Genomic DNA, 26,852 nt, shown 5'->3' on the forward strand with positions numbered 1-26,852 from the left:
AAAAGAAAAAAAAGACTCTTTGTCTGGGAGCAGAAAGGATGCAATTAAAAACGCGGATGTCTGTTATTCAGGCTGGTTATTGATCTTTCTGATAACAATGCACATCCTGCTGCAGAGTGTATGAAAGAGCTGTAATCAAAAAACAAGTCGCAATCTTCTCTTTCATGAAGAGCAGGTTGTCTTATTTTCAATATGTTGCTCTTATTTTGATTTTTGAGTCGTAAAAATCCGATCGGAGGATGTGACGGCAACTGGTTCTACTTTTTAGGTCCATAAGAGCTCTGGTGTGATCAACATTTAATTCAATTTAAAACAGAGTTTCAGCTGTCAATCAAACTAAAACTGTGACCAGACAAAAATTGTAAGTCTTTTTCTTTCTGTTCTTTGTTTTGGTTTATAAAGATACAAAAAAGAGAGGCTGAAATATGGCAAAATGCATAATTTTAGAAATTGATTCACAGAAGTTTCATCACCGCAGCAGAAAAAAGATGATTTCTTATAGAAACTGGTCGTCTTATATCTGAATATGTTGTAAACACAGTGAGTCAATCTTTACACTGAGCCAGAGTTGAAGCTGAGTCACCGTAATCTGAGATGAGTTTTAAGATCTCACTTAAGTCAAAACAGTGAATCAGTCTCACGCAGAAGCCGGGTATTTGGAAAACCCGCATAAACCTGTCGTCCACAACAAACCGTAGTTTTACCGACACCGAACACAATGTTTTCTGAAAACTCTGTCTTATTATACTCAATATGAGGCACATTTAACAGATCAGGCTTGTCAAATGTAGAAAAAAGAAAAGGAAAAATGTACTAGAAAATTTGCTTGAAGCTAGAATAACATCTTAATACAAGAAACTTTTCTCTTGTTCCATTGGCAGCTTTTTTCAAATTTGTTTCAAGCAATTCAGACCTCATTTCTGTCTTTAAATAACTTGAAATAAGACATTTTTCTGAACTAACCAGGTGAATGTTGCTCATATTAAGTCTAAAAAGACATTTTCTACTTAAAATGACAAAAACATTTGATAAGATTTCTGTTTTTTCCAGTGTTATCAAGTGTGTTTGTCTTATTTTAAGTAAAACTTGTCTTGTTATACTCAATTTGAGGCACATTCAATTTATCGGTCCAGAAAAATGTCTCGCTTTAAGCTGTTTAAAGACAAAAATGAGGTCTGAATTTTCTTGTAACGAGTAAAAAAAATCTGCCAACGGAACAAAAAAGTTTGCTTAAAAATTTGCTTGAAACTAGAAAAATGTCTCAATACAAGAAACTTTTCTCTTGTTCCATTTGGCAGATTGTTTTTCTTGTAACAGGCAATTTGGACCTCATTTTGTCTTTAAATAACTTGCAATAAGACATTTTTATGGACTGAACAGGTAATGGGGCTCATATTAAGTCTAAAAGGCATTTTCTGCTGAAAATAAGAGAAAAACACTTGATAAGATTTCAGTTTTTTGCAGTGTACTCAGTGGTATGGCTCTGTTCCAGGAGCTTTCTGCCCTTTCACTTTTGTACCTTGGATGCCAAGGCCTAAGGAAGGTGGGGAGAGCACCTTTACTCTCTCTTATGTAAATACATGGGGAGTCAAGGCAGGGGGAGTATCAGCAAAGAGCCCCACAAAGAGGTTTGGACTTAGTGGTCTGCCTCTGAATCCAGACTGATCCTGATGGCGTGTTTGGAGATCCAGATTATAGAAGTCACAGAGCTGTGCATCGTGCTGAAACATGAATCCCAGCTCTCCTCCTCTTCCTCAGCATCTTGAGTCTGGGTTTAACTGCAGTGCTTGTGATTTCTCCAGTTGTTGGGTGAGTGAACTGCAGTGCTCTCTACCTGCTCTGTGTCGTGTCTGCTCTTGTTTGTGTCATTTAAAACGAGTAAAAGCTTCAGTCTTGACTAATTACGCTCAGAACTCTGTGACCTCTCTGTGGCTCGGGGGGAACATGACATTCTAAATAAAAAGCATCAAAGCGCCGAGCGAGTCTCAGACACTCTCTGGGATTTAATTTCTCTGAGTGGGTACGTCCAGATCCGATAATGGGCTAAGATGAACCCAGGAGTGAATTATTGGTTTGTAAAATCAACTTTTTAAAACATGGACATCGTGGCAGCTCTACGAAAGTAAAGCCAAACATAGATATATAAACACTAGATGGCTTATGCGCACTGTGAGCCACTGGGAAGTAATGGCGTCGCATAGCGGCCATCCTGAGTCAGGGCTGCTCAATCACCCTTACCATTAAAGTCAATGGAGCCCAGATTTCGGAATAACAGTAGATTGACCAATTTTCAACTGATTTTCAAACGGCTTGGTTTGTTATAAACGTATGGAGTTATTTTTCTGCATACTTAAGAATTGTGGAAACCATTGAATTGGATATAAAAATTAAATTAAGTAGACAGGTAAAACACTTGATATAAACACACATAGAAAAATTTTATTGTCAATATTTATTATTTACAATATTCAAATAATAGACAAAATAATAAATAATAAATAACAAATTTTAAAACCATTGGCCCACTCAAAGTCTCTTGACAAGCTAATAAACACAATCACATTCACAAAAAAATGTCGTTTTGACAAAAGATTAGGTTGACAAAAATGTTATTGGTTAGGAAAACCTGATACCAACTAAAAATCTTGACTGTGATCTCAGCCTTGAGTAGCCAGGCAGCAAGGGGCAAGTATCAACAAGATCCTCTCGATACGCTACGCTACGCTACGCTACGCTACGATACGATACGATACGATACGATACGATACGATCATGATATGATACGATCACGATACTTAGGTCCCGATACAATAATCACCACGATATTCTACACAATTAACTATGGTAAAAAATAGAGATGATGTTTATGGACATCAAAATATTTCTCAAAATTTAAAGGACTTAGGAAAACGTTGATGTCTATGGCATACTGACTTGCTCAGTTCAATGAAAACCCAGATTATCAAATTCAGAAATTAAATATCTTAAATTTACTTTGAGATGATATTTATCATACAATCTATTAGCAACATACAGTGTTGTAACACTTTGGCGCCATCTACAGCAGTGAAAGTAGGGGAATTGTATTTTACTTCCAGCTTGGATAAAATATCTTTTTTTATTTTTACAAAAATATCCCTCCCAAGACATATAAGAAAACAAACTTAGACATAAGGAAACAAACAGGACTGGATTTGCAATAGATATGAAATACAAACATTGGGAGAAAAGAGGGGAATAAAACGTCAATTCCAGACTATTCCCAACAGGAGGCATAGTTTAAGATCAAGGAAAAAACACCTCAGTATATAAGCACATGATAACAACAGACAAAAACTCAAAGACTTGCACAAATGTCACTGCTCAGCCCACCCAGACTAAACAATGTCTGTGCCGACTGATGGGAGGTCAAAGTATCACGGTATGTTGCCGTATCAATATTTTTACAGGCAGCCATGACACACACAACTATGCCTAGAAAATCTGCGATTCAAACACTTAGCCTGGATCATAGCCACATTAATAAGGTTTGTAATAAACCAATCTGTAAATCAGTCAAGAATTCAGTGAGTCTCAAGTATTTAAGCGAGTGAATCATCCACCTTTCCACGACTACAGTATAGCGTACCAAGGCAGTCCCTTGTCCTAAAATGCCTGCTAGTGACGATGCTGCCAACTCCGCTTTAAGACATCTAGCGTTCTTATAGATGTCTATGAAGCCAAACATTTAGAGCCAAAGCACACCTGATTTGATCCCAAAAGATTACAAGAATGGACTAAACACGTCGCCACTGTGAGTCAACACACAAAGGCAAATAACAGACAAGAAATGAGGAAAGGAAAGAATTGTGAGGCCCATTGTCATTGGCCTCATGATGAAACAAATGACTCAAAAAAAAATAAAAAAATTCCATGCTGGAAACATGTTTAATTCTGCTGTAAAGATCAGCTTCTTTGAATTGGTGTGTGTGTGTTTCTGTGTTTCTCCAGCCAGCCTCTAGTGGGCACCTGAGGAACTGCAGGTTTTATCACCTTTGCATCGGCTTCATATTCTCAAACCTGAGGATGTCACTTGGAAACAACACGAGATACAGTACGAAGCTTCTGAGTCAACATCACTCTCTGTTACTGCTCTAAATATGCTCCTCAAGCCTCCTCCACCCTCCTTGCTCAGCTCCTCCACCGCGCTCCAGACGATTACTGTACTCCTGATCAGACTCGTCGAGGTGTGACCCTGCATTCTGCCTCCTCACAGCATTTCTCCGCTCGCTTTGTTCGGCGCCACGCAGACACAGATCCCTCTCTGCTGTGCTGCGTGTTCTAATTTTCTGTCTTGGATCAGGCAGGAACGAGTGTTTTCACAGCTATAGTGGGAATCCGATTATCATACAGGGATCACAGTCGTCATGGAAACCGAGGACGGTGCACGGTGTTAAGCCAACCCTTACACATCCGAGAACATTGGGAATTAGTGTGAAAATACAGCTCCCTTAAAATAAGACGTGACGAACGCCATCTCTCGTATTAGGCACGGAGTGAAGCAGTGGACCGTGTTCGGTTTGTGGAGTGCAGAAATGTAACTCAGACTCTCTGAAACACAGGTGTTTGAGCTGTTTCTGTTCCTCTTTCAGCTTCCTCAGAGACATATTCCTCTCCTGAGTCCATCTTGAAGAAGAAAGAAAGTAAACTGAAGTAAAAACAAACAAAGAAAGCTCTGAAATCCTGAATATATATATATATATATATATAAATATTTGTGGATGAACAAAGCGAGGCAGCTGCTGCAGGACGGACTCCAAACTGATTCATGTTCAGGTCACTTTCTCAGATTAAGCCACATATTTGCTAATACAACAAAGAGGGACAGAAATCTGCTCCCAGACTCGCCGCTTTTGGATAAATTGGATGAAGCTGAGTCAGTAAAATGTATTTCACACGCCTTAACTGGCAACATTTCTCAAGTTTAATCCCTTAAAGCCCCTGTAAGAAGATTTTATCTGCTTCAAAAACAAACTGAAATACATCCTGATACTTTTTAATGACCTGTGTAGTTGTTTTCAATGTCTGACACCACTCTTTGGAGGCTGGTTGAGGTTCAAATCACGAGAAACACTGATTACAACACATCTGCAATAACTGTTTTGTCCACAGGAGGCGCCAAATGCAACTAAAACTCAAAGTTGCTTAGAGGAGCTTTAATATTTACACAGTTGTTACTCATGCCAACAGTTTCGCACTTCTACCATAAAGCTTGGAGAGACATTTTATGGATTATTCGGAAAGATGTAACTCCTGAGATATGATCTGATGTTTTGATGTTTAATCTCATGTTTTATTTTTAGGGGATCCGAAAAACCTGAAGATTTCAGGATTTTTTCAATGCTTTCTTAAGTTTCTGTTGTCAGCAGAGAGTTGTCATAGTATTTCACAGACTTTTTGGTAGCTACTAGAGCACGAGTCAAAGTCAAGGTCCCCGGGCCAAATGTGGCCCTCCACGCCATCGCGTGTGGCCCACAAGAGCTTAAAAGGTCTGATTGTGTTATGGTATAAAAATAGAATAGAATAACAATATAATAACTAGAGCTGTCACTTTAATGTGCTAGTTAGATCTATTGATAACAACACATATTAATGTGTTATAAAAATTAACAAAAGATTAACTCATTGGCTGCCAGACATTTTCAGAGCATCTTGAACCATCTTTCAAGACCCAAATAATCTTGTTTTCTCTGACTTTGTAAACACCAAAATTACCTACCTAAGAAGAGTGGACTCTCTTCTTTTATGTCTCTTTTCCTGTTTTTGATCCAAAAACTCTCTGTGCCTCTGTCATCCCACATCTTCTCCTCATATCCATGCTGAGCTCTCATCCAAAGAGCGCACTGCTCTCAACCACAGTAGCTTACGAGCAGGATTTTGATTGACAAACATATTGAAAAACATAATTTTCTTCTATAGATGCAGTTAACAGTTGCAATTGATTTGATGTCTATAGACATACACAAACATGGACATTTTGATATTGGCCAGTTGAAAAAAAAATGTGGATTTATAAATCTTCTCTTCTTCGTGTATTCATTGATAAGTCATGTCACTACAATTTTGTAATATCCTAGATAAAAATTATTTATTCGGGGACCTCAAGCAGTTATGAGATTAAAATACGATTAATTCGATTATTTAATCATAAATCCTGTAATTAATCAGATTAATTTTTTTAATCGCACTAACAATAACAGAAAACAAAAGTATGTCTTTTGTGTTATGAGGCCCTGGCGGTTGTCAAAGACCACAATAAACGTCCAGATTTTGATACTAAACACAGAGCTAAGTACGCTAAAGTGAGCCTTCAAAAAAATACAACAAATAGTGCAAGATTTAAAATGCAAACTGCAATCTAAGCAGGATGTGTTCAAGAAAGCCACAACCAAAAACAAACGTGGTAGGCAGTGAAAGCTAGCTGTACTGTGGCTGAAGAAACTGCCTACGCTGCAAATTCATTTTCAGAGGGTGCACTTTTGAAGCAGTTGTGACGATATGCTATTCTCGCGGTTTGACCTATTACAATTTTCGGGTGCCAAATTGATTTAAATTGCCATTCTTCAATATTTACATTTTTTTTGCGATCTTTAGTTTCCTTTTTAACACTAGACCATGGAAAAAAAAAGTTAAATGATGATGATAATGTCTACAGACTATATCAGGAGCCATATTTTCCCATAGAGTCTACATCACCTGAGTCAGAGAGAAACATTTGGCCCTCTACTGGAGAAAAGTGGTAATTTTTTTCCAAACCAGTCTAAAAACAAAGACTGAAATAAAGAATTAGAATTTGAAAAAAAAAAAAAAAGGATTTTTTGACAAAGAATCCCAATTTTGATATTGCCAAACAAAACGTCACAATATGTCGTGTAATGATTTTTTTCTCCCGCCTCTACATTTTATAATGTCTCACAGCTACATCTGGGGCGACCTTTTGTGAATGCTTCACAAATATTCACCAATGGAAGGAAGTTTTAAGAATAAAAATGTGACCAGAAGTCATCTATGAGAGTCAAAGTATTAAAAATCTCTGTCTGGAATATTTCTAAGAGATTTCCTAGTTATCATCAGCTGAATAAACATCATGGTCACACTGTCCTTTACTGCCACAGAGTTAATACTGTGAATCATCAGAGGTCCATTGTTGAGCCGCCCTCATTCTCTGCCATGTTTTGTTGAGCTGTAGCTCAGCCTCGACCCTGAACCCTTGACTCCACCCGCCTCGCAGCGCTGCCCAGAGGCCGCAAACAGCTCCCCTCTCACTCTGTATAAACACAAACACGCACAATATGCCCCCTCACACAACAAAAGACATGACTGGAAGGGCTGTCAGCGCTCATCACGCTGACACAAAGCGGGACGTGGCTCTGATACTGTGTGAGTGGTGTAATAACGCTCGGGCAGATATGAGAGGAGGGCTCTGAAGGCTGCGGGACAAACGGGCCCAGCTGAAGAGGATCAATGCAGGAATCGATACAGAGGTGTCTGCTGAGCGCTAAAAAGCAGGAGAGGAGTGTTTGAAGAGGGTTCTTGACCAGCAGGAGAGACCCACCTGCTGCAGACGTAAACAACTTTCAGGAAGAGATAAATCACCAGGTGAGGACGTGTTGTTTCTGCCACGGCTGCCTTTCTGCAGGAGACAGACATGAATATATATGCATACAGGAGCGTCAGTGCCCCACACGGGGATTTCAGAGTCTGGATTTCCTCCTCAGTGCCAGTCAAGCTTACTAGAGCGTGCTGCAGGCCGGATTGATTGACGGGCTAAAGGGAGGGAGGCAGGTAGGGTGAGAGACGTGCTCAGGAGAGAAGCTGAGGTGAGACGGAGTCACCGACCTGACCGGTGCATTCAGGAAGAAAAGAAAGTTCCTGGAGGGCGTAACTGGACGCTCAAAGAGCTCCAACAGCCTCAGCTGCAGCCGGTCAGAGGAGAAACATGACTGACATCATATTTCAGCTTTTAATTACAGACACGGTCTAAACACTGAACCCTGTCTTCCTCCTTATCGCTGTCGGTGCTGAATGAGTGTTTTTGAACCTGTCGCCTCTGGTGCAAACACACTTCAGTGCTGGTTTGCAGAACAAATTTGAATAATGTGATTACATGTGAATCAGTATGCCCACCGACACCTCTCGGTTGTTAAAAATAATGTGATCACACTTTATTTTCCAGCCAAACTAAATCATCTGTAATGAAATAACTTCATTTTGAATATGAGCTGCAGGAAGCACGCTGATATCCTCCTTAAAAAGAGTAAAACCTTAAAGGAAAAGAAGATTAATGCTCAGTTTTCTGATGTGAATCCACTTAAAAGTCTCAAACTCAAGATTCTGCTCTCTTTGAATGATTGAACAACGTTTATTTTCATTATTATTGTGTGTTCACTGGAGTTGTTCTTGGCAAATTTAGCTCAAGCTGCATCTCCTAGCAGCAGTACAAAGAGACTATTTCTAGCTTTGGTTAAAAAAAATGTGCTCGAATAAGAAATTCTGGCAGAAAGATGAAGTTGGGGATTCAAATGAAGTTTGATCTTAGTCCTAGAAAACAAATTCGGTGTTTCCTGACATTATTATCTAGGAAATATTTGGTGGATTACTCCTTTAATAGGAGTACTTTCAATATGTATCAGTGATTCCTCAATACGGTTGGATAGTTTTTCAAAACTTCCTCAGGTCATCTGCACAGGTTTTAATTAACTGTGTTCACTTTGTGCACCAGGGGTGTGGGTTGGTGGGTTGGAGGTGTTTATGTGGGTTAATCAGGTCACTTATGATTATTATGATTGTTGTTGTGCATGAAAAGTACTTTACAAATAAAGTTTGGTTGATTGATTGAACTTTAATCTGAGTAAAAAGCACACAGCAATATTAGCCAGGTTTAATGAAATTTTTACAACACATTTAGAGGTGAATTATTCCTTTAATAATTTAAAACATCAATTATTTCTTGATAATCAGGAGTTTGCGCCCAATTTGAACCAATATTTGCTCCCACTGTTGTCCTGCAATGTTCTGACCCAATCACCAGGGGGGTCTCATAAGTCCTGGATCCTAAGCCTGGATAAATTTGGAGGGTTGTGTCAGAAATCTGATAAAAAACTGAGCCAAATAAAAACACAGTACACAAATCGGACAGGAGTGATCCGCTGTGGGGACCCCAAAAAGGAAGAATGCCAAAAAAAGAAAACTACATGACAAAATTTGTTCATCATTCATCTTTTTAAAATTCCAATGATGGGTTTAGTTGTTTTTTCCTAAATTTTTCGCCCTAAAAAAATCCCATCATCCTGCTGACTCCTGACCTTTAATTGCTTGTTTTGTTTTTGTTTCAATGTTACGGTATGGGAAATATCAGAAAGTGCTGCTTCTTCAGTTGCTAGCTCTACACCTACCCCTCTCACACTGAAGTTGTAAAAATAACATTATGATAATCATCAAACTCGATGAATATGAAACCCCAAAAGGTTCATAATTAAATAAATAAAAACAACATTTAAAAAAATTAAATACCATTATGATAAATAACAGACAAATATTTAATATTACCATTAAATTGTGAAATAACCTATGCTACTATGAAATATGGTTTATTAGTCTTTAATATCAAATTATTACAATGAAATATTTCATAATAATTATTTTAACAATTTCATACTTTTCTTAATAACTATCTTTTTATATTTTCAGGCTTTTATAAAATACTCAAATAATCACCTCACTGGCTCCCCCTTATGTGCTTTGGTTGAAAGACAAGGCATTATGCCAAAAAAACAACATTATGAAGCGAAAATTGACTTTGTTAAAAAATGTTTTTTGAATATAAAAGCTTGGAAAAATTAAGAAAAGTCCTCTTTTGAAAAAGTATGAAATTGTTAAAATAATGATTAAGAAATATCAAATTATAATAATTATATAATAATTAATAAGACTTTTTTCATAATAATAGTTTTTATATTTCACAATTTAATTGCCATTTTATTTTTTCTTCTGTTATCTATTAAAGTGGTTTTATTTCAAAATATCTTTTTTTATCTAATTATGAAACTTTTGGGATTCCATTGGTGAAAATGATCTTATTTGCTGTTGAAGGTCAAAGACAGACATTATTAAATTTTTAAGTCTGTTTTGGAGCGAGCTAAAACTTCCTCACAGGAGCTTTAAAGTGGGTAAAATGACAGAAATGTGAATGATAGTTGCTCTGAGCCGGGGATGAAACCTTCCAATAGAATATTTTGTTTGACAAACCAAACATCAATCAAGATATCAGAGCAGGAAATTATATAAAAAAGATACCATAATCAATAAATGTTTGGGTTAGATATGAGGAGAGGAAAAACCAGATTTCAAGCATCACCTCCCACAAATACACACCCTTGACCTCGACCAGCTCAGCTCATGAGTTAACTTCCTGCTTTTAGCCTCTAAATGCTCCAGAGCACCTGGTTACAGAGTGTTAGTCTGCACTCTAAGAGGATGATTGACTTGTTATCTGATTTTAACCTCTTCAAACAGATTATTTCACCCTCCCCACGGACCTCTCAGTCCCCAGGGTGATCTTTAACCCTGCCATGACTATTGATGAAGCTCAGCTCAGCGAACGTCAGACTCCAGTCACCATCATCCTGCAGCAAACTGCCCTCTCTCTGTGCATTCTGGGTAATTTGCTCCTCCTGGGGGGAGTTGATCATATCAGGAGCTGGAGAGGTCATTAGGAGTGACAGTTACAGCACAGAGAGGAGGAAGAGGAGGAGATATCTGAGGGGGTTCATGTAAAAACAGACGTGTGATTTGAATTCTGGAGGTTGTTTCGTTCTGAAACACTCGTCTGGAAAACAACACCTCCCTCCCTCCCTCCCTCCCTCCCTCCCTCCCTCCCTCCGCCGTGCTGATGAACTTCCTGTGATTCTACTTTCACAGACGCAGCCTCGGAGGAAGCGATTCACTCTGTTTGATGTGATATGTCACAGGATTTCATGCCGATGTGGTCACAGGTAACAGACTCAGACGCTGGATTTTGTTGATTTGGCTTCAAACGTTGAGGAACAACACACCTCTCTCCAGAAAAATCAGTCACGACTTTTGGCAGTGGGTGAAGGTGACGACGGATGAATAATGCATGAGCTCGATGTGCTGCCGTTAATCACAGTGATCTAACACATCGCTATGTCTCTCCTCACACACACACACACACACACCTCAACTGCTCTGATCAGAGAGGAGGTAATGGGGAATCAATTGGAGGCAAAACCCAAAGGGATCATTTTTCACAGCACTATACTTTCATAGTTAGAGTATTGGTGGTTTTTATATGTTTCTCTTAAATTTTTCAGATTAATCTCACCGGCAGAAAGGGGATTTAAGTGACTTTGAACGTGGCATGGTTGTTGGTCTGAGTATTTCAGAAACTACTGATCTACTGGGATTTTAACCCACAACCATCTCTAGGGTTTACAGAGAATGGTCCCAAAAAGAGAAAATATCCAGTGAGCAGCAGTTCTGTGGGACAAAATGCCTTGTTGATGCCAGAGGTCAGAGGAGAATGGACAGACTGGTTGGAGCTGATAGAAAGGCAACAGTAACTCAAATAACCACTGGTTACAACCGAGGTCTGCAGAAGAGCATCTCTGAACACACAACACGTCCAACCTTGAGGCAGATGGGCTACAGCAGCAGAAGACCACACCGGGTGACCCTCCTGTCAGCTAAGAACAGGAAACTGAGGCTACAATTCACACAGCAACACCAAAACTGGACAATAGAAGATTGGAAAAACGTTGTCTGGTCTGATGAGTCTGGATTTCTGCTCCACATTCAGATGGTAGGGTCAGAATTTGGCGTCAACAACATGAAAGCATGGATCCATCCTGCCTTGTATCAACGGTTCAGGCTGCTGCTGCTGGTGTAATGGTGTGTTTCAGCTGAGTTCCCGTCCACTGCAGAGTGTGCTCTTTTTCTGGCTAAAACCTCATCACCACAGGTTTTTGGAGTTGCTGTGTTCTCTCCCAGAAGAAACGCAAAGCCACTGATTGCATTCTGGCTGTTTTATTCAGACCCCGCTTTATGCAAGTCAAAGAAATACAGAAAAGGTGAGTTTCACCTCAACAGGAGCCGCTCTGAACGGCTCACTTTGCCTTTTTTGCACTTCCTCCCAGCAGGAGGAGGAAAAAACTTCTGAAATTCTCCTTCTGCCCCTCAGCTTTGCAATCACAGGAACAAAAATCACTTTCTCCTGCGTGTGAATGCAGCTTTGCTTTTATTCAGGACTGTGCACAGTGACTGTACGCCCAGAGAGAGCATCTGTAATGGGATCTTTTCCTCCCATAGTGGACCTCCTCGATGGGGGAGCTGATAATACACTCCCGAGTGGACATCTAAGATCAGTGATTACCCTCCATTTGCTGCAGCCGGCCCTCCTTCAGGGCACGTCGATGCATCAGAGACGGGTTTCGGAGGAAATGCCTGATCTGGAGATAACCTCCGGGCTTTTTCTTCTCTGTGACCGGCTTTTAGCGGGATGGATCCTTTAATTGCTGTCGACCACGACTGACTGGAAGGTCAGGGAGGGACGGGGACACCGGTAACCCAGGCGACTGGGGGAAAGGGAGCAGCTGGAGATCCAGTTTCTGATCCAGAGTTAAGTGAGTGAACACTTTCCTCATGCTCAAGAGAGGAGACCACCTGACCTCTGATATGAGCTCTGATTGGTCATAAAGAGGAAGATGAAAGGGAGTTTTATGCTATATTGTAACTAGTGCTGTCAGGCAAATAAAAAGAATAATCTAATTAATTACAGGATTTGTAATTAATCAAATGAATCGCATTTTTTTTTTTTTTTTTTTTTTTAAATGTAATTTATTGTCTTTTCAAAAACACAACACAACACAATCCAGCACAGCACAGCCCACATCTTAATACAAACGATTACAGAGTCCAAATTAGTGCACTTCCAGTGTGATATGTCCAAGTCATATGTGACATTGACTTTCTATAAAGTATTCCCTTTAAACAGAAAATGTGAGCCTCCTGTACAAAGTATCTCAGCAATATTCTGAGGCAAGAAATCCAGTAAGGGTTGCCATATTTTATAGAAGATACCAGAGTTACCCTTAGCAAGGGCACTAAGACGTTCCATCGGGAAAACTTTAAAAGTCTCTTTGTACCATTGTGTGACAGATGGAGGCTGTACTTGAATCCACTGAAGTAGTATGCACCTTCTTGCCAGATGAAGAAGTTTGCCCAATAACTCCATCTGACCAGGCAACACAATCGGTTCCCATGAGTGGCCGAGCAAAAACAGCATGGGGTCGACAGGAATTGGTCTATGAAAAATAGAACGGAGCTCTGTAGCAACATTTTTCCAAAATCTTAATATCAGTGGGCATTGCCAGACACAGTGGTAGTATGTACCTACACTGTTTTTACATTTTACACAGAAAGGTGAGATTTGAGGTGAAATCTTATGCATGAAATGAGGAGTACGTTGGAGTCTATATAAAATACGATATTGGTTTTCTCTCAGTCTATTACAAGTAAAGATTTTTTTAGCAGACATGAACATGTTCGACCAAATTTCATCACTAAGCTCAGTCCCCATATCTATCTCCCAACATGACCTGGCTGTGTGAGCCAATTGAGGAATAGTTTCTATTAGTTTTGTGTAGCAAAGAGAAATAAATTTCTTTTGAAAACTGGTGTTCTCGTTAAATTTGAGAAGAAAATTTTCTATTGAGTTGAGAATTGGTTGGTCACATGGAAAAGAGAGAGAGGACCGAACATAATGTCTTACCTGGAGAAAACCAAAAAAGTCTTTTTGTGGGATTCCAAACCTATTCTGAATTTGTTCAAAAGACAAGAAAACATCTTTCTCAAAAAAGTTACATATTAGTTTTAAACCTTTGTTATGCCAGTTTTTAAATATACCATACCCTGTGCCTGGGGGAAACAATACATTATTAATAAGAGGTTGCAATGCACTTGAGAAGTTTTTCCGCCCAAGATAACTCCTAATACTATGCCAAACTCTAAGTGTTACAAACAAAATGTCATTGTTTTTTACCTCCACCGGGAGCTTATTCATATCCAAAGATAGTAGACTCAGTAGTGACAAAGACTCACAGCACCAGTTATCCATATGTGGATCAGGTTGGTGTAGAATCGAATGTAACCACCCTGATATAATACGCATATGACAGGCCCAGTAGTAATATTGTAAATTGGGTAAAGCCTGACCCCCTTTGTCATATGGAAGCTGCAGAACCTTCATCTTAAGCCTAGATTTCTTTCCATGCCATATGAATTTTGACAAACTTTTCTCAATCTCATTAAAAGTGGTTTTGCTTATTTTAAGAGGTAGCATTTGCATAGGATAGAGAATCCTAGGGAGGATGTTCATTTTTATCAAGCTTATCCTACCTAATAATGAAAGTGGAAGGTCAAACCACCTATTTAAATCACTCTTTATCGAGTGTAAAATTGTCTAAATGAATCGCATTTTAATCACGTATCTGCTTGAGGTCCCCAAATAAAGAATCTGAATTTGATTCATTTCGATTGCAACTGTTTATCGTTTTACTGTTTTTTCAGCGAGGCAAGGCGGAGTCTGACAGAACTTGTCAATCAAAATCCTGCTCGTAAACTACTGTGGATGAGAGCGGTGCTCTCTTTGTACAAGAGCTCAGCATGGATATGAGGAGAAGATGTGAGACGACAGAGACATAGTGAGACGCTGCAAGTCAAAAAAGTTCAGGCAGCTCACGCTCCAACTGAGGATGTTTCACGGAAGTTTAGAGAGAAATAGCAGCGCCATCATGAGAAAAGACGACAGAGGTTATGGAGAGGATAAAAGGATGGAGCGCTCAAGATGAACGCAATCAAAAAAAGTACATTTATCTGATTTTTTGGATCAAAAACAGAAAGAGAGACATAAAAGAAGAGAGTCCACTCTTCTTAGGTAGTTTTGGTGTTTACATAGTTGGAGAAAACAAGATTATTACAGTCTTGAAAGATCATTCTAGATGCTCTGAAAATGTCTGGCATTAGTTTGAGGTGTAATTTATGAACCTAGTTAACGCGTTAAAGAGACAGCCTTGCTTCCAACTTGGGCTGCAACTAACGATTATTTTAGTAATCGATTAAGCTGATGATTAAATTTACGATTAATCGATTAATTGGCAAAAAAAATTTGAATGCATATTAGTACATTTGCAAAACCAAACGTGTTGTTATTTTAGTTGATGACTATTGTTTGCTTAAAGATATATACAATGAAACAACATATCTGAACATAGTTTAAACTGACCAGATGAATGTATTGACACTTATAGAATTAACAGTTCAGGCAAAATAACAGAAAATGTTTTGTTTTGTCATTAAGACCTTAATGGGCCAAAAAGGCAAATAAATAAAAATGTGTGTCCTCAATCTTTTCACCTAGAGGTCAAACAGTTCACCCCCTCTGCCCTACCACGACCTGTAGCAGCTAATGCTAATGCTAGCGTTAGTTTAATGAACTCCTAGTGGTTGTCAAAACGGGTTACGATTTAATAAAAAGACTAAATGATTCCCAAAAGACACACCATGCATTTCACAACATATAAAGGAGTGTATGTGGGATTTTGTAGCTCCTATCTTCGCTGTTGAGCTCCCCGGCTCGTCATCGATGTGCCCAACATGTTTGCCTTTTAAGTGCTGGATCATTGCAGTCGTACTGCCGTGCAGTGCGAGGTTTTTGCATTTTGCTGTGTGCTTTTACTCAGCTTGAAATACTCCCAAACTCTGGGCATGTTTACTTGTTGTTGATCTGTTTACATGTGATGCATTCAGCCCCACAGCCCAGGTAATCTACACTCCAGTCCAGTAGGTGGTGGTAACGCACCTTCAGCTAGTCGCAAACTGCTAAATAATCAAACAAAAATGAAGAAGACAAACAAACTGAAGACAAACTAATTCAGTAATGGTGCATCACAGTGCAACGATTATGGAAAAATGTTGTTGACGCTTTCACTAATCGATTTTTATCGATTCTATTGATTTGTCGTTGCAGCCTTACTTCTAACTAATGATGTCTGTGTTTTTTCTATATGTCTCATTTCACATTTACAGACAGAATGAGCCTTTATTTGGTGCCTTAACTGTAAAACTAGTGTCTTGTTGCTATGCAACACTTAGATATCTCTGAGGGGCAGCTCCTCACTTTCCTCTTACCTTCAGTAACCTGAGCACTGAGAACTAAAGAAAACCCCTCAGCGTCTGCGTGCTGTCAGCTCCGCCCCCTCTCTTCTCCTCTCTGTAAACACCGGTCTCTGGAGGATACGCCGCCTTCTGTGGAGTCTCCGTGGAGATGTAGTGATTTGAAGCCGCTCCTCTTTTACGCTCAGCTTGCAGACGGAGAGCTGATTTACACAGCAAGATGGAAACTACATCCTCACTCTGAACTACTTCTCCTTGTTACTTCCTGTCTCTGTTTGTTGACGGGACTATGAAAGGAACCAACCACCTTACAGCTCCCTCCACGGTCAGGTGAACTCTTTCCTGACCTGTCGACTTGACGCAAGAAAATTAACTTGCAGTCGATGGCAGTTTGGATCCTCTCTAACCTGACATAGACGTCTTTTGTCACTCAGGGGGAGTCTTCAGCTATCAGAGCTCCTGCAGAGACAAGGACGTCCCAGAGGAGGGAAGGGGGACCATATTTCAGCTGTTGCAGCTCTGTTTACGTGTTTCTGTAGCTGCCGTGTCAAAGTATGAACGGGAGGAGCAGAATGTGAAGCACTCATGACACCACGGAGGCCAGCAAACACAGCGATCCATGCATCGGCCTCTGCGCTGGTTAATAACACACCAGTGGAGACACTTAACTCATGCCTATTCAATTATGCTAATGCATACATATACAAACGACCTGGGTTTGTTATTAGCCGGCTCAATTAGGGGACATGTGTGAGGGGGCTGCAGAGAGGAAGAGGAGTGACGGGTGGTTTGTTGTCCACTGGTGATAACTGGAGCCTCGGGGAAGACTTGTGCAGCTCTTGCTGCGTGGGTTTACGCTCGGTGGTCGTGCAGCAAGGCACAAAATCGATGTCATGCAGAAACCAGGCGTGTATATTTGCATGGACATGCATGACCAGCAGAGGCTCTCATCTCTTCGTCTCCTCTTAATGTATGAAAATGAGGATGAAGAGATGAGTTTCCAGTGAACTCTGGCGTCACAGATCAGAGCAGCGAACGTTAACCCTCTATCATCTGAAGAAAAAACCTGTTTTCACGTCTTCTTCCACACTCTACACAGAGACAGACAGACTGTGTGAGCGTTACTGTACCCTGAGTGTGCATAATCAGACTCTGGAGTGCTTTTACGTTAATGCTCGACACATACGAGCAGCAGAGCCGTGCATCAAATCAATAAAAGCTATAACTGACTCATAGGTTTCTGCAGAGCCAGAGCAGATTAATGAGAATGATTCTCAGCGTGAAATGAAGCGTGGAGCTCTGAAGCACGGCGTTTGTCTTGGTGATGATACACTGATGCTGAAAAGGGGCAAAGATGAGCGACAAAAAGAGATAAAAAAGAGAGGTTAGAGTCACGATTCATGGGTGTGAACTTTGCTAAGTCAACGGGAGGAGAGATGTCCTGATGTGCAGCATCATCGAGGAAACAGCTGAGGGAAGGAGGACAACTTTGCAGCTCCATTTTCATCAGTAAGATTACAAAAACCCTTCCCCATGTCTATATCAAAATTATTTTTAACCAACAGTTGGCTGAAAAGTTTCCTTCCTTCATTTCTGAAAGGTTTCTTAGTTATTTTTTAAAGAAGCAGTGAGGTCTATCAGCCTAAAGTGGGCCGCAGTGAGCTACATCGTCGTGAAGACGTGACTTTTAACAAGGCATGTGTTTGTTTTGGAAATGAATGGAGATCAGATCTTCTTTTTGACTCGACTTTTCTTTGTTCAAGACAACTTTTTACCAGATACAACGCGACAAGGTTACGTAGCGCTACAGTTTAAAACATGACAACAAGCAAACGTAGTGAATTTGTCCCGTAGTTTAGTAGCCGGCTATATGTAGCAGTGCTGGCAGCGCGGTGCTCTGAGACGTGTCTGTATCGTGTAATGTTAGCGAATAGGGCTGGGGCAACATGTTTTCCTCCCAAATTTGTTTCTTTTACCATTTTTAGGGTGCCAGTTCAATTGACATTGCAATTTTTAGATATTTCCGATTTTGCAATTTTTAATTTGCACAGATTATGCCCACAAACTATATTCGAGGAGCCATATTTTCCAGTACACTCACATCACATGTGAGTCAGTTTTTAGGATTTATTCAGGGAATCGACACCTCATCTTTTTTCAAACCCAACTTAAAGATGCTATGAAGAGGATCTGTTGTAATTGCACTCCCTCGCCACCTTGTGGCCCAGAGTCTCCGCACACCGTCGTAACTTACTTTTAGTGAGGCGTGTGTTTGTTTTGGAGTTAAATGGAGATCAGATCTAAACAAATTTTCTTTGTTCAAGACAACTTTTTACTGGATGCGACGCGCTGGGGTGAAGTATTTATCAGTACAGTTACGTAGCGCTACGGTTTGAGACATGAAACTAAGCAAATGTAGCAGCTAGCTTTATGTAGTGCTATCGGCAGCCCGGTACTTGGACATATCTGTAGGCTAATACGACAACAAGTAAACACTGTCAGTTTATAAATAGTTTAGTAGCTGTTTATATTTAGCACAGCTAACAGCCCGGTGCTGTGAGACGTGTCTGTAATGTTAGTGAATCCTGGTTATGTCCTGCCAGTCATCGACCAATCAGAGCTAACGTAACCTCACTCTTCATTTTATTGATAGACTCTCAAGTTTGAACAGACCACTGCAGAATAACTGCTGACTGTGGGTTGGAGTCAACGTTAGCACAAACAGATTAGCCCTTTTAGCCTTTAGCTCGTGCTCTATCTCTCTCCTGTTTATCTTTCTTCTGCTCTTCTGTCCTTTTTCTGTCCGACAGTTAGGCTCCAGTGTCCACCATCACTACAAAATGAATCACAGAAAACTCTTCTCATGACTAAACTTCGTCAGCTGACATGGTGTTTTCACTGAGACTTCTACGTGCTCTAAATCAACCCAATATAATCAACTATATTGGCGCTAATAATCTCATTTTAAGTTGTGGATTATGATCAGGTATATATCTAGAAGGGAAACTTTTTGAAGATCACTTGGAAACTCCTCACAGTTTTTTTGATTAGTCTGAACTCTCTGCACTTACAGTGTGGTTGTTTTGGTATTCGTCATCACTCCCTAAATCCTTCTCTAACATTTGCATTCTCTCCTCTTCCTTGAAAAGCCCGTTCATTAGCATTTGATTAGTTTCACAGCTGCTGTATGAATAAATTTGACTGATAAATAAAAGACTATGGAGCTGTAAGACTGATTCCAGAGCGTCTCTGACTGCGACCCAGCGAAGATTTAACGCTCCAGTGAACTACACGCACAGTTGCAAAGAAGCTCTCCCTGTTTGTGGGCTTTGTGTATTTGGAAACAGTGATTATTTACCCAGGCTACCTGGTTAAGTAGCGAGCAGAGCTGGATGTGGACCGAGCTGACAGTCAGTGTTGGTTAGCAAACACGCACAGATTAAAGCTGGTAAATATTCAGACACTGCTGTTCCTGCTCCTCGCTGCAGCACCCTCTCAAACCTTGATTTAAATCTGTCACATCTCATCATCAGATGAAACATCCACCGCACATCAATCATATGTCACTCAGGGTGTCAGGTTACTTCCTGTTTCCCTCTGATGCTCCACTACACAGCATGGAGGAGCTGTCCACATGAGGTGGTGCTGAAATTTCACTCTCCACTCACTCCTCCAGCTCAAGGGCGCTGTCCGTGGTTCTGGATCAGCGCTTCATGCTCTGAGAAAACAAACAAATGTTTTCTGTGGATGGGTGGAGCAGCTTGGGCCTCATCTCAACTGGATCGGTCTGAAAGAGGCAAACAAGCCCGAGTCTCAGCAGGCAGGGGAGGAGGGAGGGGGGGGGGAGCTCCACGCCCTGTTTGCTTCAGAGCTGTCACATGTGACAGCGTCATCTACAAAGAGATGGGGGGGCTGGAGGCCTGAATACATCACCAAGATGGATAAAAAGCATGAGTGAGGTTGGAGCTGGATTGGAGAAGGAATATCACTTCTCTTGAGAGGCGTGATCTTAGCGATTTCACTCAAACGTGAGAATTTCATGACGCACATGTGAGGTTTTTCTGCAACCAAAAGCTTCCTTACTCTGATTTCATCCTGACTGTGCATCCGGAGTAAACGAAAATATCACTGTGCTTTATTTATACAACCCTTTAAAACCACCCATGGGTGAACGAAAGTGCTTTACAAATAGATAATATATAAAAACATAAAGGCCAATGAGTAAAAACAATAACTGCAACAAGAATAAAAGCAATAAAATTAAATAGAATAGAGTAAAAGTGTCACCACGCTACTGGGTTTTAAAAGCCATCCTAAATAAATGTGTTTTCTAGGGATAGACCGATTATCGGCCAGGCCAATTATCAGGGCCGATTTTGAAGCATATCGGCATCCGCCTTTTTTTTAATCTGACAGTTATTGCAGTTACACTGAAATTTTGGGAAACTTTATTTACTGTAGAAAACTTCAGCTATTTATTTTTTTCAGTTTTCATTTAACTTAATAAAAACATGCTGCTGAGCCTGGGAGCTGTTTAATAAACTCATGCTTAAAGGTATTTGAATGAAGTTAAGTGTTGGAGTTTGTATTGTTCAAAATTTTGACACCAATATTTGCACTTTGACTGCAAATTAATATCGGCTTCAAATTTGGTTATTGGCTTCCTTGACTACAAATAATCTTCATTGGTCTATCTCTAGAGTTTTCAGTTTGGATATAAAATGGCCCAGGTCAGAGATGAGATGCATTTCTGCGGGGAGCTTGTTCCAGAGCCTGGGTGCAACTGAAAAAGTTAAAAGCTCTGATAAATAAGAAAGGGCTTAACCATTCAGAGCTTTAAAAACAAGCATGAAAAGTTTTTAATCAATCCTATAATGAACTGGAAGCCTATGGAGAGACTTAAGAACAGGGGTGATATGCCTGGGTGCTGCTCTCTTATGCCGCGGCCACACCAAACGCGAACACGCGAATTTACTCGCGCGAATGGCCTGTCACACGCCGCATGAACGCCCGAGTCTCGCCGCTGGACTTTTTTGACAAGCTGAGGTGCGAACACGCGAATGCGCGGTACTGCGCATGCGGAGTAGAGAGCTCGTTCATTTAAAGACCGAAAGTCCAAAAGAGCAGCTGAAAAACAATGAGCTGTGGTTTCCAAAGCATGACAGGAGAGTGTGTGAAAGCTTTGGAGATCACAATCAATGCCTGCTGCCTCTCCCTGGTAATCCACCAGCCCTGCTTGGCTGTTCCCTGCGATCTCATCCTCGATCCCCCGAACCTCCGACCCCCCGTACCCCCGACCACCCGAACCCCCGACCCATGTTCCCGGAGGTCTCCCTGGGGATAATGAAGGGGTGGAGGAAAGAGAGGAGCACAGAGAACTTCCATCTTTTCCCTGGCTCTGCCCCTGCCCCGCACTTTCCTCCTCTTTATCAGGCTCAAAACTCCGCTGAAGAAAACGCAGTCGGACTCGGTGATAGCCCGTGCAGGCAAATCCAGCTGGGAACGAATGTTTTCAGAACTTACATTCAAAACCTGTCTCCTCAGAGACTTTCAACCAAGCCTGCTCCTGTTTTTCCGGTCTCTGTAGAGTACACATGTCGTATCGTATAACTCTGGATGATGACACACCGCACAGATTGTTTTCTCCTCCATCCTCCGGCGGAGTTGGAGCCGGAGCAGGCGGCAGTTGCCCCCCAACGTTGTCATAACAATGACGTCGTGGGGGAATATTTTGAACTCGAGCGAATTCGCGTCTACCGCCCAAACGCGTGAACGCTCCAAACTCGCCGCGCCAAACGCGCGAATCGCGCCGCCCGAGGCGAATCGGCGGCTAAACGCGTCTTTGCATTGACTTTGTATGTAATCGCGCCGCAAATTCGCGTTTGGTGTGGCCGCACCATTAGTGTTTGTTTGGTACGGTTTGGTACGGTTAAGCCCGATCCTGTTTGCGTTTCCACAGCAAACTGAGCCCTACCTTGTGGTAAGGCCGGACACCTGTGTTGTGTACGCAGCAGCAAGCGTTTGTCAATAAGCAACGTGTAAGGAAAGCGCTTTACAAATATAGCAGAAAGGGAGCCTTTAGTTTTGGCTTGAAGTCGTTGGACATCCAGTAGCAGGACATTACTGGCAAAATTTGTCACACTGCCGTGTCCACTCCCCAAGGTAACACAACCAATTTATTTAACCACTTAAATTTCAGCCACAAAGTGGTCTATGGCCAAGTTTTAACGGACCAAAAGAGACAAAAAAGTGCTAGCTTATCAGCTTTAGTCAGCGCCACAACGACAACACAGTCTATTAAGGACACTCTTTACAGTGCCACTCCATATCCCACCGGGAGACACGGAGATAACAGAGGCTGTTACAGTTATGCTAGCAAAAGACATGTGCCCCATCAGTACTATAAGCAGGATTCCAGAAAATAATTTATTTATTGTTCTTTCAAGTAGTAGTTCAATAATACTCAATTTTTGAAAGCCTCACCTTGTGGTTGGCGGCGCGTACGCCGGAAGCTGAAAGCTGTATCGGTTAAACAATAGTGTGACGCCATAGCAGCGCGACACCAAGGGGCAGCATCCGGTCAGTAAAAATGAAGCCTGTGCGGAAGTGTTAAAAGTTGCTGTTTGTTGAGAATCTGCTTAAGGCTGGCTGCAGAAAGACAGGAAGTCATGGACACACCCAGCTTTAAAAACAAACTTTTACAGCATTAAAAAACACATTTACAGCCTGGTTCAAAAAACGACTTAGGTCCAAAACGCTGATTTCACTATTGGCACACACTGTACAGTAAGTGAATTTTTTTCTATCTCTGCGATTTAGAAGTTTTTAGGATTGTTTGATTGTCCAATCAGAAGCACAGCTCAGGTCATGTGACCGCCAGGCGCCCTGTAGCTGCTCGAAGAAAAACTCACAGCCAGGTCGGCTATATTTCACAGTTTCAGGAACAGACGGGTGACGTCACGGAGGCTACGTCCATGTTTTATACAGTCTATGCACAGTGTACCCCGCTAATAAATCCAACGAAGAAGAAAACCGCAACACAGTAAACAAAGAGCAATGATGGAAGACATCCTGCATTTTGTCCTCTTTGTGATTGGCATGTGGGCCAGGAGAAAAGCGCCCGCTGTCACACAGGAAGTGACGACTCTTTCGACCAATCAAGGGTCTGCAAAAAGTAGGATGGCTCGTCTCGGTTATTTGGGGATGTGTCCCGGGATTAGTCAGTGGAAACACTGTAAAACCAAGACAAACCGAACGGAACCACTTAGTGGAAACAGGGCTTGAGCGCAAATTGAGAGACGCCAACTCTGGATGGCTTTCTCGAGGTCATGATGGCTTCAAAATGTTTTTACTGTGGCCAGGAGACATAACTGGAAAAAGCTAGTCTTAACATTCAGAGTGTGTGATCCCTGCTCACGTGAGGCTGACCTCTCTCCCTTTCCATCCTGTGTGAGTAGAAGAGCCAGCCAATCAGAGTGGACAAGGCAATGAGTCAGAAAGAGAGCAAGGCTGCGAGCAGTGGACCGAAAGGAGTCACCGCCTGGCACCCTGGGAAGGTGGAGCCACCGCGGTGTTGCACACACACACAAACACGCACACACTGCAGGTTTGAGACCAAAAACTTGGGTCCATCCTCCTGAAGGTTTTCCACATCACTCTGCTTCTGTCAGACGCGATGATCCCTGCTCTGTGACTCTGAAGGTTGCGTGAAGGTCAGCTGAGACCTTCATTAAACTCCGGCTGAGCTGTGTTCAAGCTCCACGGCGTGAATGGGACGTGTGAATGAGAGCTGGAGATGCTCATTAACTATTGATGCTGCGGCACACACACACACATGGTGACATTGTGGGAATATGTGCCAACATTTCTCAGGAAAAGAATTCAATTGTGTGCGCAGAGAATGGTTTAAGTAGTCTCCATAAAGAACTGCAGATTATACACATAAATCCAACACCAACAATGGTGTGACTACAAAAGGTGAGCAGATTGTTCACTACAGGATGAACAAATCCATTTTTCCCAGGCGCAGTGTGTGAGAAAAGGATTTATTAGACGCCGTAGAAGAAGAAAAGCTTCGCAAGGTGCTGCGGAAAAAAAAAAGAAGTCAAAATGAGAAAATCCGAATTAGTCTTGTGCTTGAAAAGACCGCCGGGAATCAAAAAGACGGAGAGGCCATTTGAAGCCTCCACAATCCATCAACCTTTACCTCTTTCATGTTTTAAAGGAGAGGAGAAGGGAATAAATAAAAGAGGGACGTAATAAGGGACACAGAGGCTTTGTTCAGCTCCTGGCCCTGGAGTCTGTCTTTGTTTAACAGTCAACTGTACGTCAGCGTGCATGAGTGGACGGAGGGGGAAGAGATGGGTGAGTTGAATGTTGGATAATGAGGATGGAGACAGGGATGGAGATAAGGAACGACAACAAGAGGAGGGAGGGATGTGGAAGCTGCACAACTTCTTATTAGAGAAGAAACAAAGCTGTGGGTGAGAAATAGAAATCTGAAGAGACGACTGTTACTTTTCTGTTTTGTGTGATTGTTTTGCAGCTCAAGTAAGAAACAATAACCATCTGATTGCGCTCAAAGATGTTGAAAACACGCCTCACGAAAAGACTCAAGAGCAAATCTGTCTCTGAGGAACGTGAACTCTGATCCTGAGTTGGGTTATTGATGCCACTTCAACTTCAGGGTGAAAAAAAGCTGAAAACAAGACAGAGAGGGACAGAAACGGAGCGCTACCAGTCACTCTAGCTTCCTGTCTTTGCATGTTTGACTTTCCCTGACATCTGTCACCCTGCATGAGCACAACGCTCCCTCCTCCTCCTCTTCTTCTTCCTCGTCTGATCACATTTACAGTACAGCTCACACCACAAACAGCTCTTCATTTCAGCATCTCTGCACTCACTCCTCCGTATGTGTGTGTGTGTGTGTGTTCCTCTTACCGTGCAGCACGCTGTCTTCCCCAGGTCCTCTCTACAATCCAAGGAAGGGAGCGTCACACAACTTCTGCGCTCTGGATGTAGAAGCTGGATTCTGTGTTTGAAGGAGGAGAAAAAAAAAGAAGAAGAAAAGAAAAGCTGAAAAAGCAGCGTCCTCCTTTTTTTTTTCTTTTCTGTTTCACACCACAGCTCGAGAAGCACTCGCGGTCACACACTCGAACACAACGGCTCTGGCGACGAGCAGCTCGCTGTTCCTTCCCTCCCTTTCTCTCCTCTCTGTCACACTCGCCTCCTCTCTCTTCCCGCCCACCTACTCCATCCCCCTCCCTCCCTCCCTCCCTCCCTCCTCTTTCTCTCCTTTTTCTCATCACTCAGACAAAACGCACACACATCCCCAGCTCACTATTTTCTGTCATTAGCCCCGCCCACTCACACCTTCTGCTCCATGAAAACAAACATCAGGTGGAGGGATCATGAGGTGTGTGTTTCTGCAGGCTTTCACTCAAATGTCACTGGTTTTAAAGATAGTTTCAGGCCATAATTCTGAAGATAAACACACTTTAGAAAGCCTCCCTCATCTTTGTCTACACCAGGTGTATCTGATGCTGCTCACGCGGCGATCTTCAGACACATAGTCAAGGGCATTCCCAGAGTAAGTGTATGCTAATGTCCCCGCCTCCCCTCAACTCTCAGCCCCACCAGATGTGTCTGTCTGATCTCCGGGGACGAGGAGGTAAAGTAAAAATCTGCCGAGCAGTGGAGTCTCATCTGACCCGCAGACTGACACACGGCGGCGTGTGGAGGTTTAATGGAGCTTTATTGGCGGGACATGAAGATGTAATCAGGCCTGCTGCCAGATTCTGACTGCAGCTATGAAAATGTAAAAAACATCCCATAAACAGACTTTACTGCATCCAGTGACGACAAGAGACAATAACACAGATATCTATGATTAAATATAAGGTGTGTTAACATAAATTTTCTCCCCCTTCCTCCTCGCTTTGTTATTTCTAACTCTAACAAAAATACACGTCTGTATGGCTCTGTAATAAAAAAGATAAGAGCATTAAACATCATCCAGCTGACTGTCACAAAAGAAAAGGATGGGACAGGGAAAAAAAGGAAAAAGTAAAACAGGAGAAAAGAAAGGAAAAAGAAAAAAAGAAGCAACAAAGATAAGAAAAGAAAAAGTGTTTAACAATGCTGTTAAAGCAAGAGAAGGGGGGAAAAAAATATGAAAAAAGGGAAAGGAAGGAAAAGATGAAGATGTTATGAAGGGAGAAAAAGAACAAAAGAGGGAAGAGATAAAGGAAACCAGAAAAAAAAAACGTATTAAAGAGAAATTAAAAAAGGAAAATTGAAAACAGGAACCAGACAAGAAAAGGAAAGAGGATTTGATAAAAAAAAAATGAGAAAGAAAAAAAAAAAAATAAAGAAATAAAGAAACAAAGAAGGAAGGTAAGAAAAAAAGTAATGATGAGAGCAGGAAAAGGAACAAGAAAAGAAAATTAAAGAAATGCAAAAAAGGAGGAAAGAAAAGTCTGTAAGCATAAAAAAAATGTATTAAAAAACTATAAAAATGGGGAAAAGGTTAAAAAAGGGGGAAGGAAAGAAAGGAAAATGTAATTAAGGGAGAAAAAGTTCCCAAAAAAGGAAGAGAAAAAGGAAACCAGAAAAAAAGACTT

General features: G+C 41.4%; 1 protein-coding gene across 3 annotated transcripts in view; it reads right to left on the reverse strand.

The window, feature by feature from the left end:
• Positions 1 to 26,852, reverse strand: part of syt1a (synaptotagmin Ia) — a 252,824-nt gene that overhangs the window by 110,938 nt on the left and 115,034 nt on the right. For 2 of the 3 annotated variants that reach the window (XM_074697777.1, XM_074697779.1), the window contains exon 4: positions 25,171 to 25,261. The gene's annotated coding sequence lies outside the window, so the exon portion shown is untranslated. Of the gene's footprint in view, positions 1 to 25,170; positions 25,423 to 26,852 lie in introns of those variants that run through there. The other variant, XM_074697778.1, reaches the window with a different exon arrangement.

This window comes from Halichoeres trimaculatus, unplaced genomic scaffold (genome assembly GCF_033239565.1).
Source record: "Halichoeres trimaculatus isolate MK-OKI-2021-1 unplaced genomic scaffold, fHalTri1.1 fHalTri1_scaffold_21, whole genome shotgun sequence".
NCBI lineage: Eukaryota > Metazoa > Chordata > Actinopteri > Labriformes > Labridae > Halichoeres > Halichoeres trimaculatus.